Source organism: Gorilla gorilla, chromosome 4 (genome assembly GCF_029281585.2).
Source record: "Gorilla gorilla gorilla isolate KB3781 chromosome 4, NHGRI_mGorGor1-v2.1_pri, whole genome shotgun sequence".
Classification (NCBI taxonomy): Eukaryota; Metazoa; Chordata; class Mammalia; order Primates; family Hominidae; genus Gorilla; species Gorilla gorilla.
In genome coordinates this window covers 170,886,336-170,906,738 of record NC_073228.2, presented here as the reverse complement: position 1 = coordinate 170,906,738, position 20,403 = coordinate 170,886,336, and the positions used below count along the sequence as shown (strand labels likewise).

Here is a 20,403-nt window from a genome sequence, read left to right as displayed (position 1 = left end):
CGCTAAATATTTTTCTTCTTTAGATTTTTTTCAACCACATACCAATATAAAAACAATCCTTAGCTCGTGGACCACACAAAAACAGGGGGCAGGACAAATCTGGCCTACAGGCTGTAGTTTCCCAACCTCTCATTTAGAGAAAGATGAATCCTGTATGTGGCCTCTGTCTGAGGCAGATACTCATTGCAAGCCCACCATCAGAACCTGCTGTTAAATGACATGCCGATAGACAATATGGTAAAATGTGATCAACAAAAGCCAGTACTGTAACTTTGAGAACCTCAGAGTATGTCATAAATGCCACGTCAAGTGCCAAGATTTTCTTTACACTGCATTTTTTAAACTTTTGATAAAAAGTCACCAACAGCTATTCAGTGTCTATTTCTACTTGGTTGTTAGACAAAATTCTTTCTACTTTCATTATATTAGAAACATCTTGAAAGGAAATTAACAGTTTGTCACCTTAACAGTGTGAAATTATGCAGATGAAAACTGTAATTTTTTAAAGATAATGTCTTTTATTCATTTATATTCATAAGCATTTACTAGAAATATCTGTATTTAGAGGATTTTTAAAGAAAAATACTGCACAAATTATAAAAATATCCCTAAACTAAAAGGATTTGCTTAACTATGCTTGCATTTTTATTCTAAGTTCTTCTCCAACTCTTTACCAGCAATGCCTTAATGACTTGTATAGTGTACCAGACTATATATATGCCTACAATTTGACATGAAACAAATGCCATGGTGAGGTTAAACACATGTTTTAGTTCCCTTATTTCTTATCTGTACTATAAGTATATCACAACATGCTAGAATAAAAGCAAAATTCTTGTTCAAATCTCTGCTAAAATTGATACGGCTTTAGTATCCATTGTATTTTCAATGACAGTTATCCATACATATGTAAATTTTGTAAATATCCTAATTTTGAAATTAGAATCAGCATTTTTGACACTTCACATTTGTAAAAGTTCCCCCAGCCCTCAGGAAACGAAAATAGGCTTATAAGGACAATATTGCAATAAGCTGTTCCACATCTGGTTATCAGAGCTGTATTTTCTTATTTAAAAAAAAATTCACAAAAAAATAACCCCAGCTTCTATATGCTTGGTTTCTCCTTCTGTTATTTCCCATTTAACAGTAGTTTCACATACAGCCAGGCATGTGCCAAACATAGGGCCAATAATAAAAAATACTGACTTAATATAATTTGCTTCCTTGGCTGCTGGGAAAGCAGAAAGCATTGAAAAACTGTTTTGTGTTTATTAGTGAAGCTATTGCAGAGGGTGATTGGGGTTTCATTATAAAGGGGCCTGCAAACAGTTTTAGCACAAATGCCAATATACATTTTAGAATCTAGTGCAATTTTAAGTATTTTCACTCAAATGGCTTTACAGAATCTACAACACAAATAAGAAGTATATTGTGTTTTAACACCACCACCAACTACTCTACTATTTGTTGCATTGATCTCCCTTGTGAATGCTTCAAACCTTTCTCCTTTCACGAAATGTAATGGGCAAATATATTCCCTGGAATCCCGAGGTATGATTAGTTACTAAGCAATCAAAAAAAATCACAGCAAGGCATACTTCTGAAAGAAATTAGAAGGAGTAAAGATCACTTCTCTATTTGTGTTACATAGCGAATCACACAATACCTCATCGATGGTGCTGTATATATTAGTTAACAACCATGGGCTAGCTGGAAGCTCATACATCAATGAAAAGATCTTTGTCAATTGCTGTATGCCTCATTATCTCACTAAGATTTCTTGGCAACAATTAACAGTTACCCAATTCATAGAAATTGCCTTTATTATTTTTGAAGCAGCTACTTTCTTTGGCTTTAATGACTAAGAGAATAGAGACAGATGTCTCTGTTGCTAGGGAGACTGAATTTAAAAAAAAAAAAACCTTTGAAATGAAGTAAATAAGCAACTACCATCTTTTTTTTTTAAGAATTCTGTTGGTTTTGAATTAACTATTTGTTTTAAAAACAAACCAGCAGTAGCTCCAATTTTTAAAGAAAATACACTAGAATGGTTTATTACCATTCTTCTTTTACAGTAATAAATTATTTTAAAAAAAGAAAAGAAAAATAGGCCCACCTGTGCACTCAATATCAATTGAGGCTGTTTATCTGAAACTGGTACCTTCTTTGTACTGGTACCTGAATTCAACAGGAATTAGCTTTTTCTATCTTCTGTCAATCCTCTATAAGTGAAGAGAAAGTAGCTCCTCCCCTGAGCTAGGAGCACCCAGGCCTTGCAGATCAGCCTTGCCTGGTGAGTCCTTAGAACTGATACCCCCTTCCTCGCTGAGCTCCTATCTAATCTACAGCCCCTTTGTCCAGATCTCTAGACTCTGAAAAACAAGTAAAGTGGTCCAGGCCAAGAACTGCTTGTCAACTAGGCCTGAGCGAAGTGATATTTCTTCCTTAAAATCTCTCCTGCTCATCTGTTCTCCTCTGTCTTTAATTCCTGATGCTTGATAATATATGTAATGCACTTGTGTTTTGGTATATCTTTGGCATACACATCCTGTTCAATATCTGCCACAATCCCCCTCCTAAATTTGGTATGTTTTAAGAGAAATGATACTGTTGCACAAAAAGAAAAAAAAATCCAGTTTTAAATGAAATCACATAAAATAAAAAACAATTACAATCCATGTTAATTCTTTGAAAGAGCCCCTAATCTCTTTTGGAATCTATACAAAATCTCCCAAATGTCTTTCTCACCCTGTTTTAATTAAACCATTACCAAGCATCAGCATTCAATTTAAGGATAAACCAAAAATTGAATAGGCATTTGTTTTGCCTATTTTGCTTAAATATTAGTACAGCATGTTAAAATGTAGCAAACTATTTTGTCTCTCTATTTTTAAGTGTTATATGCTATCACAGTAATTAAAAATAACCCATATCATGCAAAAAACATGCAAAATAAAAGTTACTTCCCCTTCTTATTTAAGAAAGTGTTCAGAAATATAATTACAATTTTTGGCTTCTCTGGCCTGAGAACCTGAGCACTATTTATAACATTCTTATTTGCAAAAGCATATTCTTAGCTCCAAATGCTGGACTGAAAAAGTTTACAAGAAATTTTTATTTGAAGACTTTCCATTTGTTTCATTAAAATCTTAATTTCATGAGATACAATTATTATGGAAGGCATGTGATTATCAGGTCTCACTAAACGAAACTGTGTCTAAATAAAGTGGTACAGCATTTTGGATGAATGCAGAAACGTTGGAGTTCCTCATTCTGGGCTCACATCTCATTTCAGCCACTTACTTGAGGTGGGACTTCAGTCAACTGCTTGACTTTTCCAAGTCTCACTTTTATCGATGGTAAACTGTGAATATTAATTACCTCTTAAGTTTTCTGTGAGGGTTAAAATGATGTACTGAATATCATTATGCAATGCCATCAAAGAAGGAAACACTAAATAAACGGCAGTAGTTAGTATCATTATTGGTATTAGCTACTTTTCAGTTTTCTGTGAGTATTAATTAAAAAATAAATAGCTTTCTAACTGTTTTTTTTTCTTTTTTCTTTTGTTTTTTTAAAAGATGGAGTCTCGCTCTTATCACCCAGGCTGGAGTGCAGTGGCCCGATCTCTGTTCACTGCAACCTCCGCCTCCCAGGTTCAAGCAATTCTCCTGCCTCAGCCTCTTGAGTAGCTGGGATTACAAGTGCCCAAAACCACGCCCCTCTAATTTTTGTACTTTTAGTAGAGAGCAGGTTTCACCATGTTGGCCAGACTAGTCTCGAACTCCTGACCTCAGGTGATCCACCATCCTCAGCCTCCCACAGAGCTGGGATTACAGGCATGAGTCACCGCGCCCGAACACTTTCTAACTTTAAGTGAGAATTGGAGACATTGTATGTTCTCCATGTCAGGTATCATCATATTACTTAGGGACATTTGCTTTAGACCCAATTGTGGTTTATTTCCAAATACAGGACTATTTTCACTTTGGATGACTTTATTATCTAATGAGATTGAATTAATTTTAATAATTACAGCTTGGTCATCCCAGCCAAGCTAACTAGCTTGTTCCACTCTGAGCATGACTTGCTCCAGCTCTTAAGAGATATTGCTCCATGGCTGGGTGCAGGGGTTCACGCCTGTCATCCCAGCACTTTGGGAGGCCGAGGCAGGTGGATCAAGAAGTCAAGAGTTTGAGACCAGCTTGGCCAATATGGTGAAACCTTGTCTCTACTAAAAATACAAAAATTAGCCAGGCATGGTAGCGCACGCCTGTAGTCCCAGCTGCTTGGAAGGCTGAGGCAGGAGAATTGCTGGAACCCACGAGGCAGAGGTTGCAGCGAGCCAAAATTGTGCCACTGCACTCCAGCCTGGGCAACAGAGCAAGACTCTGTTTAAAAAAAAAAAAAAAAAAAGAGATATTGCTCCACCTATAAAAAACACTCTCCCAATATGCTGCTCTCTTTATTTGAAATCTACTCAGAATCGTGTCTCTGCTATTAAGATATCCTCATGAACTCCCACTACTGTATATTACTGCATTAGGTCAGAGATTCTAAGCTCTGTGAATCACGCACAGAACGTTCATTTAACAAATATTAACTGAGCACCTATTGTATGCAAGGTACTATTCTGTGTGTTAGAAATATAGCACTGAACAAGTCAGAGGAAGTTCCTGCTCTCTTGGCCCCTGAATTTTAATTGTAGGAGGTTAAAAAAAATCTGATAAACAAATTGGTTTCAGTTCAAAACTTGGAGAGGAAATAATAGAACAAGTTGATTTAAGAGTAACCAGAAAGACTGCCAAGTGTCAGGGAAGGCAGAGCTACAGTTTATGGCCACGCGTCTTGTGAACTGTACAACTCTAGAAAGTTCTGCTCATGTAGATTGCAAACAGGTGACGTGCGTTGAGCACTAAATGGCACAGAAGGAAAGGCCATGCAAAGATCTATGTAAAGAACATTTTTATAGGAGGGACAAAATAGAACAAAGACTCTAAAGGAGGCATGAGGTTTGTATGTTCGAACGCAAGGCACTGCAGTTGACCACAGCATCTGGGCATGGGGGCAGGTGCACAGAAAGGAGGGCGAAATGTAGGCATTGAGGTGGCTCCTAGGTCTGCACCATATCATCTTGAATAGCTTTTGTAAAATATGGATATATGGGCCCCACCCCAGATCAATTAAATCACAATCATTGAAGGTAGAGCCCAGGCACTGTGTGTGTGTGTGTGTGTGTGTGTGTGTGTGTGTGTGTGTGTGTGTGTGTGTGTGTTAGAGTTTCCTAGATGATATTAAAACACAGCCAACATTGAAAAACACTGATAAAAAGCTTTATAGTCCCTTATAAGGGATTATGATTACTATGTTGGTTTTTTAATTAATGTTCCTGGTTATTTTTTAGTGTCTCATCTCCCCATTTAAAATTTGCATTCCGGGCACTTTCTGATCGTTTTATCTTTGCAGAACACCAACTGGAGAACTACAGATGCAATAGATGCACAATACAAGGCTGTGATTGTCTTCTGTATGCCTAAATCTGCTTAGAGTGCACTGGAGAAATAGACTCATGCTTCCAGGCATATTCCCAATTACGTTTAAAAAAATAAACAAACAGGTGCATGAAAACTCCAGCGCTTAGCAGCTGGCTCCTATGCATTTCCTCAGGGGAAATGGAGCTATTGGCTAGGCATTCTCCTGAGTATTTACGAAGATACAAAGAAAGGTGGTTTTGACCTCTGTTTCAGAATTGAAAAACACTAGGACCTCGGGGCCATGAGGAAGAGGGTCAAGATTCCCAAATGCTGCTTAACTTTCACCAAGATACGCATGTCCCAGAATCCCAGCGACTTCTCTAAGAGGCAAAAATTGTTCTTTCCAATTTTGAAAGTCAGAAACCAGAGGTGCCATGGAAAGGACTTGCTGATGAAGGTCACATAGAAAATGAGAGGGAGAACATAAGCAAAAAATTGTGGTGTTTGAAAATGGCTGTTGGCATGTGCAGAATCCTGAAGAGTCATTCCAGGATTGTTTGAGGGCGGTCTAGCTGTGACATCTGTCACTGTAACGGCAGCCAGGGTTGGTTTTGATAAATCTCTGCTTCATATTCTCAGTTTATGAGAAGGCCCTTCCCAACTGGAATAGAATCATCCTTCAGTTGTGGGTGACAGGAATTGTCAGAGGTCTAGTGAGACTTCTCCTAGGTAACATGTGATTGGAAAGAAGTTGTATCCTTGGTAGCATATTCCTGAAATTCTCATAGTGATCAATACAAGAGTAGTGATCGCCGTGAGCACTCCAGGCTCACATCAGGAGCCTTCCTACCTGTACTGCTTAAAACTTTGACCTGTAGGCATGTCCAATCTTAAATAAGGCTTCTAAAATCACAGATTATTGACATAGGCATTGAACATTATTTATTATAGAGTTCAATAATTTCAGCCTGGGTTTGCATCCTATATCTGCCACTTAGGAGCTGTGTGATCTAGACAAACCAGTAAAACACAACTTCATAAAGACAGGAGCTTTTGAATCAGACTTCTTTTGCAGTGATGTATCCTTATAAAAATGCTTGCTATGAATGCATAAACCTTAGTTTCTTCATCTTTAAAATGGGAATAGCCGTAACATCTATCTCATAGATTTTTAAAAGTATTAAATAAAATAATGCATGCAAAGAATGTTACATATTGCCTAGTGAATAGTAAACAGTCAGTAATGTTAGTGGAGGAAAGGCCAGTGTAATCATTTTTAGCAGAATATTAATAATAATTAGATAGCTTTCCAATTACCTAACAATATTCTAACAATAGAAGTACACTCTCTCAGGCTACCTAACAATCATTATCTTGAGTATCTGATCCCAAATATAGGCTCCAAACATCAAACGAAGGACTGTACTTTGAATAACAATTGGAAATTTTATCCAGATTTTTGATTCACCTATTTCAGCATCTTTGCTTTAAAAACTCCTCCCCTTTCATTTTGAGCTCAATCTAGGAAAGAATAAAATCACCATGGTGACAACTGCCCCCTCTTCAGAGCATATTCAAATTTATGTTGAGCTTTCATGAAGCTGCTGTGTCTTGCCTTTACATTGTCTCTTGGAGTCACTCAAAGGCAGAGGAATTTCTTTATTACTTCAGGTAGCCTTCAAGGATGCAAAAGAGTAATTTGGAGATCTGGAATTGCAAATTTGATAATAAATAATTCTATCATTTGAATTGGGCAAATTATGTACTAGGGCCCTAATGTTAAAGGCATCATAGGTAACATGAATAACAGCCTTATTTAACAAAAATGTATGTATCGTAGTATTTTTTTCCCTGGAGTATCTGGTCAAGACATTCATTGCGTGGGTGTCACTTATTCAGAAAGCTGTCATGCATTATATCAATTAGGGCTTTGATACTGACATAACGCCAATGGACTAAACAAATTTAGATCTTCCTGCTTTATAATAAACATCATGCCACCCTGAGTTGTGCCGGAAAATATTGCTATTTCACTGTTGCATTCTGCTTATGCAGGAGATAGAAGCTGAGAAAAAAGTCAGGTGAGGCTGGCTGAGTAACAGAAGTTTAAGGGAGTGCCAAAGTGATGACATAGTGTACCATGGAGTGTTGTGGGAATTAAATGAGATAATGTATGTTTAATCCTTAACGGAGTTGGTCCACGATATCACGTGGTCTCCGTGTGCTTGCTATTATTAAGTTCCAGAATGTATTGTTATTGTTGTTATGGTTGCTGGTGTTGTTGCTGTTACTGAATTTCAACATTTAGTCTAAAATATATCTACATTTTGGGGAAATTCTCAATCTGATCTGTACATATATATATATAACTAAAATGGCTTTTCAAAGCAATCCCAAAACACTGAGCTTATAGGTCTTCAGAGCCAAAATCTTGGATACACAAATACACATTCAAAATATTTTTCAGCAAAGGCAGAGAGGTTTCGTTTGATAAATTCATCTTATCACTGTTCAAGGAACTTGTGAAAGTGTGATGTGGCATCTCTGGTTACAAACTATCTATAACAACAAAAAAAAAGTCACTACCATTTCTTATACCCGAATTAGGAAACACACCAACAGCAGAACTATCTTATAAATGGCTAATTTCACACATTCAAATCTAAATTGATGACCTTCAGTACATGATTTATATAACAAGGAGGCTCTAGGGGGCTAGAGTAGCACCCTCAGGTAACTTTTCTGAAATATTTACCTTGACATCCTTAACTTTGAACACACATGCATGCACACACACAGTCTAGAACAGAATTATTTGTCTCATGAATCATCCTGCTCCGTGTCCTGTTAAAATAGCAGTGTCACTATGCAGAGGCATAATCTTTTTGCTCTGGAATGGCCCACAGCTGGCAATCCATAAAGACTGCTGATGAGTCAAACTGATTTGTTCCTTCAAGGAAACTTGGTGGGCAGTAACATTTCCTCTCCTGAAGCCCCTAATGGTCTTCCCAGGAGTGATATCCATGTGCGCATTGGACCTCTTGAATCAATTTAATATCTCAGTTTGTGCTACCGGCATTTCACTTGACAGTGGCAGGTCTCCCAAGCACTTCTGCAATGACACTGCTGGCCTCATTTAAGGTCATACATCTATTAAATTTGGAATTAATTCCCTTTTCCTATGTCAGCCCCATCCAAGTTCTTAGATGTAATCACATAAATCTAAAACAAGCTCAGTGAAGGACCCTTTGTGGACAGAATTTACTCATTCATCCAGAAAAACTATTTATTGATCACCTATTATGTCCCAAGCAGTTGGTGAAGCAGTGGAGATTTAGTAATAAGGAAGCCAGATACGGTGGTTGTCTTCCCAGAGCACAGATTCATAAGATGAGAAACCTGAATAAAATTGGCTAGTCCAAAAAGATTTCCTCCTTGAATTTAAATCACAGAAGAAGTGGCCACACATAACCCTCGTCTGAGTGCTGTGGTTCAGGGGAGAGTTTTCCCCAAGAAGCATCAACGGACCAGTGCTGCTTGAGTCTCACACATTTGCACTGCTTTCTAGTGAAAGAAGAAAAAAAGAGAGTTTTACCAACCTTATCTCCCACAAATTATTTATGTAAATCTTTCTTTTGGGTCACAGTGGTTGCTCCCTAGAGTTTGCTTTTTTTTTTTTTTTTTTTGCCAATTTCATATACTGCAATATTTCCCAACCGTCTTTCAAGCATTGCCTTCCCAATGGCCACCAACAATTAATAATACTGGCATTATTCCTTATTATTTGTGTTGACCTTGATACATTTTTTTAAATTATTTTTTAAAACATTATTTTAAAAGTCAATTATAAAAGACTTAAAACATTTTAAAAACAGTATTATTTACTGTAAATAGAAAGTAATTGTAAAAATAAATTAATTTTTAAAAAGCTCCTAATTTCAAACTAGAAACTATTGGCTATTAAAAGTTCTGTATGTGAACCTACTACTTTTTTCCTAAAATAGAGGTATTAGCAAGTTTAAGAGAGTTATTAGAGTCATAGTAGTTGCAAACTAAGATACTCTTCTTGAAGTAATGACTGTGTCAAAAGAAATTTGAAAACAGCATATCTCACTTCAGCTGTGTGCGGTGGCTCATGCCTGATCCCAGCAATTTGGGAGGCCAAGGCGGGCAGATCACCTGAGGTCAGGAGTTTGAGACCAGCCTGGCTCACATGGTGAAACCCCGTTTCTACTAAAAATGCAAAAAAAAATTAGCTGAGCCTGGTGGCAAGCGCCTGTATGCCCAGCTACTTGGGAGGCCGAGGCAGGAGAATTGCTTGAATCCGGGAGGTGGAGGTTGCAATAATCGGGATCACACCACTGCACTCCAACCTGAGCGACAGAGTGAGACTCCATCTCAAAATAAATAAATAAATAAATAAAATGAAATACAAAATAAAAAAATCTCCCTATTCTGTTAATCATTTAAATGTCCTCTCATACCACTACTGATATGCATTTTGCTCTTCTGGTAATAATGCTGTAGTAATAATAGTAGTAATAAGAAGAAGAACAAAACATGATAATAGAATGCTCACTTTATGCCCAGCCTTGTTATAAGCACTTTCACACATTAATACTAATTGATTCTCCTAACACACTATGAGGAAAGCACTTTTACACTCATAGAGCTGCCGAGTTTAAGAGCAGTCACAGATTAAACCCAGGTTCTAAGTCAAACAGACCTTGTTCCCAGCTTGACCGTTTATTTTGCAACCCTGGGCAAGTCACTTTAACACAATTTTGCAGAAGAAACTGAAATGACAAGAGGCAAGAAATAAACATTCTGTGCCTGGGATGAGGACTCAGTAAGTAGGAAAAAGAACAGAAGAGTGGTCTTTGAATCTTTCTGCTGCCATTTACTAGCCGTGTAAGGTTGGGAGGCTGTCTAATATCATCTCTGAAGTGAGATCATATCAATTCCTGTATAACATCCTGGTCAATGTTTTGAAGTGGCTGCAGTGAATGTCTAACTCAGTAGCTGGCATGTAATAGGCCCTCAATAAGCAGGCCTTATTATTCTGCAGTGTGCTTAGCAAATCCCTATTTACAGCTCATTCTGCACCATTCATTCTTTCTTTCAGATGCTTTCTCCTTTGCTTTCTGCCTGCAATAATAACTACAATAACTATTTCCTCTGAATTTCATATTATTTATTTTTTAAAGAACCAACTAGTTCTTCCAATGTAATTGAAACTTTTAAAAAGCAAAAAAAGGCTTAGAAATTTTTAAAAACCATTTATATTATTTAACTCACTATATTCTCCTAAAAGGCACACAAAGAACACTCAGTAGATTAATTTTTAAGTTAATAATGGTATGAAATGAGAAAGGTTATGTCAGCAATACCCAGGAAGCAATACCTTGGATCATAAATACCTTGATCTATAATCATAAAATTGGTATTTATGATCATAAATACCAAGTGAAAGTGAAAAAATATCACGTCTTTTGTTTTCTAAAGATATGTTTTCCCCTTTATGTTGGCTGTCCATAATACTTGATATAAATAGCACCATCTTCTGCTTGAAGATATTAATTTTTTCTCATAAAAATAATATATCTACATTGTTGGTAGGGGTAGAATGGCTTAACATCCAAGATAAACTTCTCAATTTGATTAGAATGTGTCATATGCTAATATGTGATCAGTAACATAAAATTATGGTAGAAAGTCAGAAAAATATACTAAAAAAATAGCATAGGAAAATACAAATGCTCCATTACCTCTCTTCCCAGAAATAACCACTATTAACATTTTCTGGTATGTCCTTTTGGCCCTTTTATAAAAAGTGTTCTTTTGGTACATTTTTAATATAACTATACTGACATCGGGCTACACATTCTTTTAAAAACAATATGGAAAGGTATTTTTATATTCTCACATATTCTTTGAGAAGATACATTTTTCAGGAATATATAGCACTTTGACATTTGGATGTCATTATTTAATCAAGCCCTTATTTGTAGAATTCTAGGTTGTTTTCAAATTGCTTCTATTTTATTTTATATATTTATTTACTTATTTATGCATTCATTTGTTTATTTATTTTAGCATCCCGAGGAAAGGCTTCCCACGAGAATCACAGGAGCAGCTGTGAGAAGCAAGACCACACAGAGGTGGGGTAAGTGTGCACAAATGGCAACCACACAGTGCCAAGGTGAAGGAGTGGAAGAAATTGTTCCTATTTCAAATCATTCATTCAGGAACATCTTTTAAATATATCTTTCTATCCGTGTTGATTCTTCTCTTAGCAAAAAATGTTAAATGTATAATAACAGGTTCAAAAGTTGTAAGCTTTTTTAGGTCCTCAGAACTTCTTGTTCCCATAGAGAGTGCTCAGTAATTCTCCATACTACACTGTCACCAACACAAAGGATAATAGAAAAAACATCTCTGATAATTTGCCTAGAAGACCAATACCGATATCTTATCATTCATGAATTATTAAAAACATGTTACTTAATCATCTAAAGAGAAGACCAATATTTTAGACACCCATCCCAATTATCCTCTACTCAACTTATAAAAATTATTTACAAATGAAAGATACTGCATTTGTGGAAGGTAACCAGGAAGATACGCAACATTTACTTATTTCAAGTTTTAACCTTGGATCATGTAGGACAAATGAAAAGCTGTCTGTCTGAACTTCAGTTTAATCCACATATAACTATGTTCGTTATACTGTCATCAGGAACATACTTTAAGACATGGTTGTAGAAGGCCCACTGCTGGATTTAGTTTACAGATGATACTGGTTGTATTACAACACCTTTTGATGTGAAGGCTCAGGTGAAAAATTTCTATCAGACCTAAGCATTAGAGAAATCTTTGTTTCCTCGAAGTAGCTATGGCACTTTCTTTTCAATTTAGGCAACATAGATATATCAAAGGAACACATTTCAATTTGGGTTTGTTTAGCAAGAAGTTCAAAGATAAACTTTATAAATGCACTTCAAAAATTATGTTAAGGCATTTCACATACCGATGTGAACTGTCTTAATATTATTATGTATGTATATAAAATATAGTAATATAATATATATTAGGCCGGGTGTGGTGGCTCATGTCTGTAATCCCAGCACTTTGGGAAGCCAAGGTGGGTGGATCGCCTGAGGTCGGGAGTTCAAGACCACCCTGACCAATATGAAGAAACCCTGTCTCTACTAAAAATACAAAATTTGCCAGGCATGGTGGCCCATGCCCACAATCCCAGCTACTCAGGAGGCTGAGACAGGAGAATCACTTGAACCTGGGAGGCGGAGGTTGCAGTGAGCCGAGATCACGCCATTGCACTCCAGCCTGGGCAACAAGAGCAAAACTTTGTCCCAAATATATATATATATATATAATATAATATTATATATAATATATATTTATATATAATATATTATATATAATATTATATTATATATAATTTATATTATATATAATATATTATGTATAATATATTATATATAATTTATATAATATATTATGTATATTATATTATATATAATATATATTAATATATAATATATATTATATATATTATATATAATATATATATATAAAATGTGTGTGTGTGTGTATATATATATATGTATATACGTAGAGAGAGAGAGAGAGAGAGGGAGACAGAGAGACAAAGACAAAGACAGAGAGGCATTGTATTTGTGGATTCCATATTTGTGAATTTGCCCATGGACTAAAATTTATTTGAAACCCCAAAATGAACACTAATAGCACTTTCTTGGTTATTCATGGACATGTGCAGAGGGCCAAAATATTTGAATAATCCAGCATGCATGCTCCAGCTGAGGTGTAACAAGGTGACCCTCTGCCTTGTTGTTTCAGCTCTCACACTGCAAACAAGTGTCTTTTTCCCTCTCTAGGGAGTCCCACGTTTTTCATATATTGTGCGTTTGTGATATCACTGTCTAACATGGCCCCCAAGCACGGTACTGCAGTGCTGTCTAGAGATCCTAAGCACAAAAAGGCTGTGCTGGAGAAGCTTTTCTCAGGCAAGAGTTGTAGTGTATTGACCATGACTGCGATGTTAAGAAATCAATAGTTTATATTCAATAAGATGTCTTTAAACAGAAGCACACAAAAAGCAAGGTTATATATTGATCTGTTGGTTTGTTGATGAAAATGTTGTGACCAGAGGCTTGCCATTTCCTAACTCTATTTCCCAGAGGAGCAATAGTTCTGTATTCGCTAATTTTGTGTTCACAGAGACTTTAAGGAACATGACTGTTGGGAATAGCAAGAATTAACGGTATTTATTTACTTTCTCTATATGATTGTAATATTATACCCATACTCCGTATTAACATGCCTTTTGTTGTTGTTGTTGTTGTTGTTGTTGTTTTTTGAGACAGAGTTTTGCTCTTGTTGGCCAGGCTAGAGTGCAATGGCGAGATCTCTGCTCACTGCAACCTCCACTTCCCGGGTTCAAGAGATTCTCCTCCTTCAGCCTCCCAAATAGCTGGGATTACAGGCATGTGCCACCACACCTGGCTAATTTTGTATTTTTAGTAGAGACAGGGTTTCTCCATGTTGGTCAGGCTGGTCTCGAACTCCCAACCTCAGGAGATCCACCCGTCTTAGCCTCCCAAAGTGCTGGGATTACAGGCATGAGCCACTGCACCCGGCCCAACATTCCCACTTTTGTAACCCATGTTCTATTGACCTGAGTATGGTATGCATGTACACACACAAACATACCCACTCGACCTTAACTATAATCCTTTGACTTACTTATAGTTTATGTTATATATATTCAATTTCTATTAAATTAACATCTAATAATATATTTATCTTTTAGTGTTCTAGTCAAAACAGATTTATAATTTATTTTTCTTATATTTTCTCAACACCTAGTTAAAATGCTTGATTTTGCCCAAAGTCTGTTCTATTTGCTTCTCCTGGTTTGCATAGTTCCAATGATACAACAAACACCTCTGGACTACTTTGCCTTTTTTATAACTGTTTTATACTAGTAAAGTGAGCCATTCAAAGAGATTCCCTCTCAGTTTTCCAAATGAGCTACCTAAAATTTTCAGTAATGTTTTATAATTACTTTTCTTAGTTCATGTTACAAATACCTTATTGATTCATACACTAAAAGGTTTGTAAACCGAAATCCACAACCCAATGGTAGTTGACAAACATAAATGAGCACACTATTCTCACTTCAGCATAAGTGACAATGTGAATTTAAACAAATAAGGCATGATTTAAAAATACATAATTAATTTACTAAATCATGGCTTATCCGATCATATTCTTTATGATAATGTATGTCTTTTTCTAGAATAATCTCATTATTTTCTTGTCCAAAAAGTGCAAACAGTGGATTAGGATCTGGAGTAACAGACTGAATGACAAAATATGTTTTTCCTCCCTCCTAGTTGTACAAACTTGAGCAAGATATGTAACCTATTGGGACCTCAGTTTTCAGGATTAAAGAAGACTTTACTTTTGATGGTTAAATAACATAATTTATGCTAAAAAGAAAAAAAAGTTTAAAAATGGTATATGACATATATTTAATAGCTGTTCCTTTCTCCATTTTCCCATGATAATTGTTACGTTTAAACACCACAGGCATCCTATATTAGTTCTAGTTACACTAAGTTCTATTTTATTCTTTACATTTCCAACAAAATATTTTGCGAAATATGTAGTATTGCATGACTTGCATATAGTGTAGTTTAAAAAAAAGTTCAGGCCAGGCACAGTGGCTCATGGTTGTAATCCCAGCACTTTGGGAGGCCAAGGAGGGTGGATCACTGGAGGTCAGGAGTTCGAGACCAGCCTGGCCAACAGAGTGAAACTCTGTCTTTACTAAAAGTACAAAAATTGGCTGGCTATGGTGGTGCATGCCTTGGGAGGCTGAGGCAGGAGAATCACTTGAACCTGGGAAATGAAGGTTGCAGTGAGCCAAGGTCGCACCACTGCACTCCAGCCTGGGCAACAGAGGGTGAGACTCTGTCAAAAAAAAAAAAAAAAAAAAGAACAGCTCAAAATGCACTCATCTTAAAGGTTAGCTTTTGAGTACTAAAGGGTGTTTCTATGCCGACAGAAAATGAAAAGGAAGAAAGAGCTCAGTGTAATACTTTCAACAGGCGGGGTGCTAATAATTTAAGTATTTATATGGAAATGGATTTTATATTAGAGAAAAATGCGTTAATCTTATTTCTTAAAAGAGACTTGGTCACTTGTATATTTAGTATATAGCGACTATTATGAACCATTTAAACGGGAAGAAAAGTGAAAATGTCAGCTTGTATTCTACTGATAGGGAGTTAAATCCACACATCACGCCACAGCAGGATGCATTGCCTAAAACATATTCCCTATGTAGGGCTCTTGATTTTCTTCAAACTTCTCCCTAAAGTATGGTTTCATTTTAATAATATTGAAAAATATGTGCTTTGTTTAGCTCTTATCAAAGGCAATCTTTAAAAATATTAGGATTTTTTCCTATGATTTTTTTACTGTCTTTCTCTTTTATCTTCATATTTTAAACAGTGAGAAACAGACAAAAATCATATTTTTAGTGATGATGAAAGAAGCACTTCCTGCATTTCATCCTAGTCTGGTTGAAAGTAGGTATGGCTGCCCTAGAACTATAAGAATCTACATTTATACCCAGTGTTTTCTCTGAATCCAACATGGAATAAAAACCACTCTATACACAACTTCATTAAGCAAAAGGTTGATTTTTTTGTATGTTATGTTTAAGGTAGATCCCTGGCCAGAAAAGCTGTATACCTTAGGATACTGCCTCTTAAAGAGGAAAGAGAATGGCATTTAAAACTTCGGGCATAAGCTTACATGAAAAGGAAAGAGCCAGGGCTGGTCTGGGAACTGAAAACCTGGGAAAAGACTGACTTATGTTTATAAAGCCCCTTATTGCCTGGCAAAGCTATTCTCATTTATTCTACTAGAGCTCAGAATGACACTCTAAATGAGCAGCAGAGGGCAGAAGCCTTGCAGGGCCCTTTTGCAAGTAGGTGGGTATTTCTGGAAAACAGGTTCAATGAAATGTAATGCCAGGCAGTTAGCAAGAAGAAGTTCTTCTAAAAGTTCATAGTAGTTTTCTGCAAGCCCGGCCCTGCATCAATGACTGGCTTGTTATTTAGCCATAATTCGAAACATTTTTGGTTGCAGTAGTGAATTATGAAAATACTGCCCTATCACACGACGGCAACACGTTATGAAAGAATTGAATGAATGTGCAGGCCAGCTTGTCAGCCAGGTCACTGTAAAACACCTGAGAACTTCAGCAAGTTGTTCAAGCTTTCATCCTCTAAACTTGAGATTCTAAGATTTGCTTTTATTCTCAAGGAAGTTCCCAGCACCATGTAGCCCTTCCTTTTTCTTCCCACATCCCCATGCCATTCCTTACCATCCTCTACCTACTTTCCCAATCACCTTGCACCAAAAAACCATCTTGTCACATTTTACCAGAAAACTGAGTTAGAAGATTAAATTAGATGATGAGGTTAGGATGATGAACGACCAAGAGGAAGATAGGGGATGGTTGTTGGGTATAACGGGGAAACCCTCTAGGAAGCCTCAACAAAGGCTTCATTCTCCATGGCAGGCTCCATTCTACCAGGTTCTCCCCCATGAAACTCTCTCTCTCTCTCTAACTCTGCAGTTTTCTGGTCTGTTACTTGCTGGGAGAGGACAGATGGGTTAGCATAGGATATGCCAGAGTCTTGGGTCTGTTTCACCATACGCCTTCCTATTTCTTCCAAAATTGACAACTCTGCATTTATAATGGATTTCCTAACCACTCGGTTAGAGTTCCTTAAGAACAATAGCAAAAACAGACCCAAGCTTCTACGACAGCAAGTGGCACCAGGGGATGCTTCCAGGAAAGAATGGCACCTGGTCTGTGAACTATTCACCTCGCCTTCTAACCAAGGCAGGGTTGCACAGCCAATTTGAAGCTGGCCTCCAAGACACTGGGAACAATTATACTTCAGAGAAGGGTAAGGTGTGCTGAGCACTGCTTATTAAATTGAATGCCTGTATCAGAAGGAAAGCACGATACAATCCTAACAGAACCGCTACCACTCTAATGGAAGATTCTCCCTGTTCAGGCCGCGCACCCATGAAAACATATGGAGCCAGGAAGAAGAATGTGGACAGGTAGACAGGTAGATTTAAAACATGTTGCTTGGACGTCAACTTCTTCGCCATCAAAATGGAGCTGGAACTGCTGTCAACGTTCCTTTATCCCTAACTATTTGTCTAAATACTGGACTAGGTACTTTGTGGCATCATCTCATTTAATTGTCACCACAGCCTCATGAGATTCCCATTCAGGAATTATATAATCTGCACCTTCTGTACTTTCTAAAGTGACTGTTTCAACCAGGCTGATTATTGTATTATGAACACCTCCATCATGACAGTGTTCATGTCTTCACCTTGTCCTTAACACCGTTTCTACTTCCTCGGCCACCTAAGACATAGTCTTCACTAATGTCTCACTTTTGCAGAAAAACTTCTGCTAGAAATCAAGAATAAAAAAAAAGAAGAAAAAGGATTTAATCCAGGTCTATTTTCCACCGGTTTGTCTAATTGCTTATGAGTTTTTAATATCTCCTCTTACACCTTATCCTTAACCATAAAGTCCTATACATATTCAACTTACTAAAAATATGCTGTAGCTGATGTTCTAGCTACGTCAGATGTCCCGACTTCAAATTAAAATTGCATAGTGCATGAATGGTCCTTATAGAACCCTTTAGTTGTTCCACCCCAAAATGAGCCATCTTGGCAGAATTTGATCTGTAAAAAGATAAAAGCAATATCTAAACAGCAAAGGACCAGGGGGAAATGGTTGTAGGTGTCTTAAGAAAGAACCTGAGAGAAACATTTGATATAGGGGGCCAGATGACGTCGAAATATATGGAGAACACCAGTTCAGGGACCATAAAAGCAGAAACAATTTAACCGGGAACATGAGAAAAGCTTAATGATTTTCTCTTTGCTTTCTGTCTTATGGCCTGTATAGATTAACAACATTTAACAGATCAAGAGGGCCAAGTTTTTCCATCCAAAAGGCCTTTGCACTCTAGAATGTGATGCTATGTAGCCTAGCTAATCACAACCAGCACAGTTTATTTCTATGTGAAGATAGCAAATAAGAAAAGTGTGGTGACCAAATTATTTGGTGGGGTGAGGTGCGGGGAGTCACAGGTAGAAAAGAGGCAGATATGCAACTGAAGAATTGTAAAGTCATTCAATTGGGTTGGGAGGGGGAGAGACAATAGCAAATTTCAAAGACAGAAAATGGCAGTACAAATTACTTTTGTCCATAAGAAAAAGAAAATCCTTTTCTGCACAGAGCTGGAAAAGCCCTATTTTGTGCCCTGTATGAAAGCACTTTGATCAACAATGCAAACACAACTTGAGGCAGAGCAAAACACAAAATTGTAGCTATGATTCCACTCACCAAAACGGTGGATCTTCGATGTACAATTCAGCTGGCTTTACAGGAGTGCTCCACAGCAAAGCCAAATGACGAAGCAAGCCCCAGACCGCTTAGGCAATTAAAAAGCTGGATGTAACTGTTAAAATGAAAAAGAAAATAGGTAAGACCCAAATGAGCACATAAAGCAAACCCAAAAAAATGCAAATAAATACCATACATCTTCAAAATGTAGGAAAGTTGGAATTAGGAGCTAAATGAACTAAATTGCACACCTTATCTCTTAAAGAATATCTTTCAATAGAGGAATGTAAAATATGGTATAAAACATATTGATTAGTTAAGTCACTTTGACTATGGCACACTATTTCTATTAAGATACATTACCACAATTATAGAATATCTCTTTGTTATCCTTCAAAGATGATGCAGTTTATACTACAAATGCAGAAATACACAGTATTAGAGTGAGAGAATAGTTCAAATGCATTTTTCTAGCAATATACAGACCTTATGTTTGCTCTTCAGATTTACAAATAATTTATTTCATCTTAAAATGTACAGTTTGCTCATCCATACAACTTAAGCATGATTTTGCTGACTTTTAAATTTAAATATTTACTGGCTAATACCATTGTCAATAGCATGTGGGGTATATCATATAACAGGAAGGTCCCAGTGATCCCAACAGAACTTGCTCTGAGCAAATAAGTTTAATCATCTAAAAACTGGAATATAATAGCCCCTATTTCATAGAAATGTTGCAAAGATAAAATATAAAATTCCGTGAAAGCACTTGGCACACTGCCCGGCACGTAATACTCCTCCAGTACATGTCTGCTGTCCTTGTCACTGTTGTTACCACCATTCCAAGGCTACATGTCTCAACTTCATCAACAGACATGTTGGGCTCATCTCCTAATGACTGATGACTTTGTACAAAGCAATTCCCTGCCCTCCCCACCAATCAAGGCCAAAAAAGGCAACACATCAAACTAAGCTACACCAAGACATCATTAAGTGACTCACTAAGTTCCTCCTCTTCTGGCAAGTAAAACTAGGACAGTGAGAAAGTGGAAGAAAAAAGAGGGCTTGATAAAGAGGGAGTGACAATAATTGAAAACAATTAGCTCTAATTTCTCTGTTTTGCTCAAGTCATTCTCATCTTGGATGCTAAATGTATTCCTCCACATGTCAACACAATGAGCCCCGCCTTGTCTGGCCTGTCCAAGGCAGTGTGTAGGATATTCTAATGAGCTGGGAAGCGCAAGCTTGGCTGAACCCATCTTGAGTGCCCCTGTCCAGCCACAGCTGCATGCTATATTCCTAGACACCCTCCTTACAAGGTCAAGCAGCAATTTAAGACTGATGGCTGCATCTTCCCAACCACTCTGAGAAGCCCTTCTACCCTCCACAAAGACACCTGGCAATCTGGAATAAAAGCGT

General features: G+C 37.0%; 1 protein-coding gene across 6 annotated transcripts in view; it reads right to left on the bottom strand.

Moving 5' to 3' along the window:
* Positions 1–20,403, bottom strand: part of TENM2 (teneurin transmembrane protein 2) — a 1,282,302-nt gene that overhangs the window by 1,169,225 nt on the left and 92,674 nt on the right. For 4 of the 6 annotated variants that reach the window (XM_063706913.1, XM_055387574.2, XM_063706914.1 and 1 more), the window contains exon 1: positions 18,982–19,091. The gene's annotated coding sequence lies outside the window, so the exon portion shown is untranslated. Of the gene's footprint in view, positions 1–18,981; positions 19,097–20,403 lie in introns of those variants that run through there. The other 2 variants (XM_055387572.2, XM_004042960.5) reach the window with 1 other exon arrangement.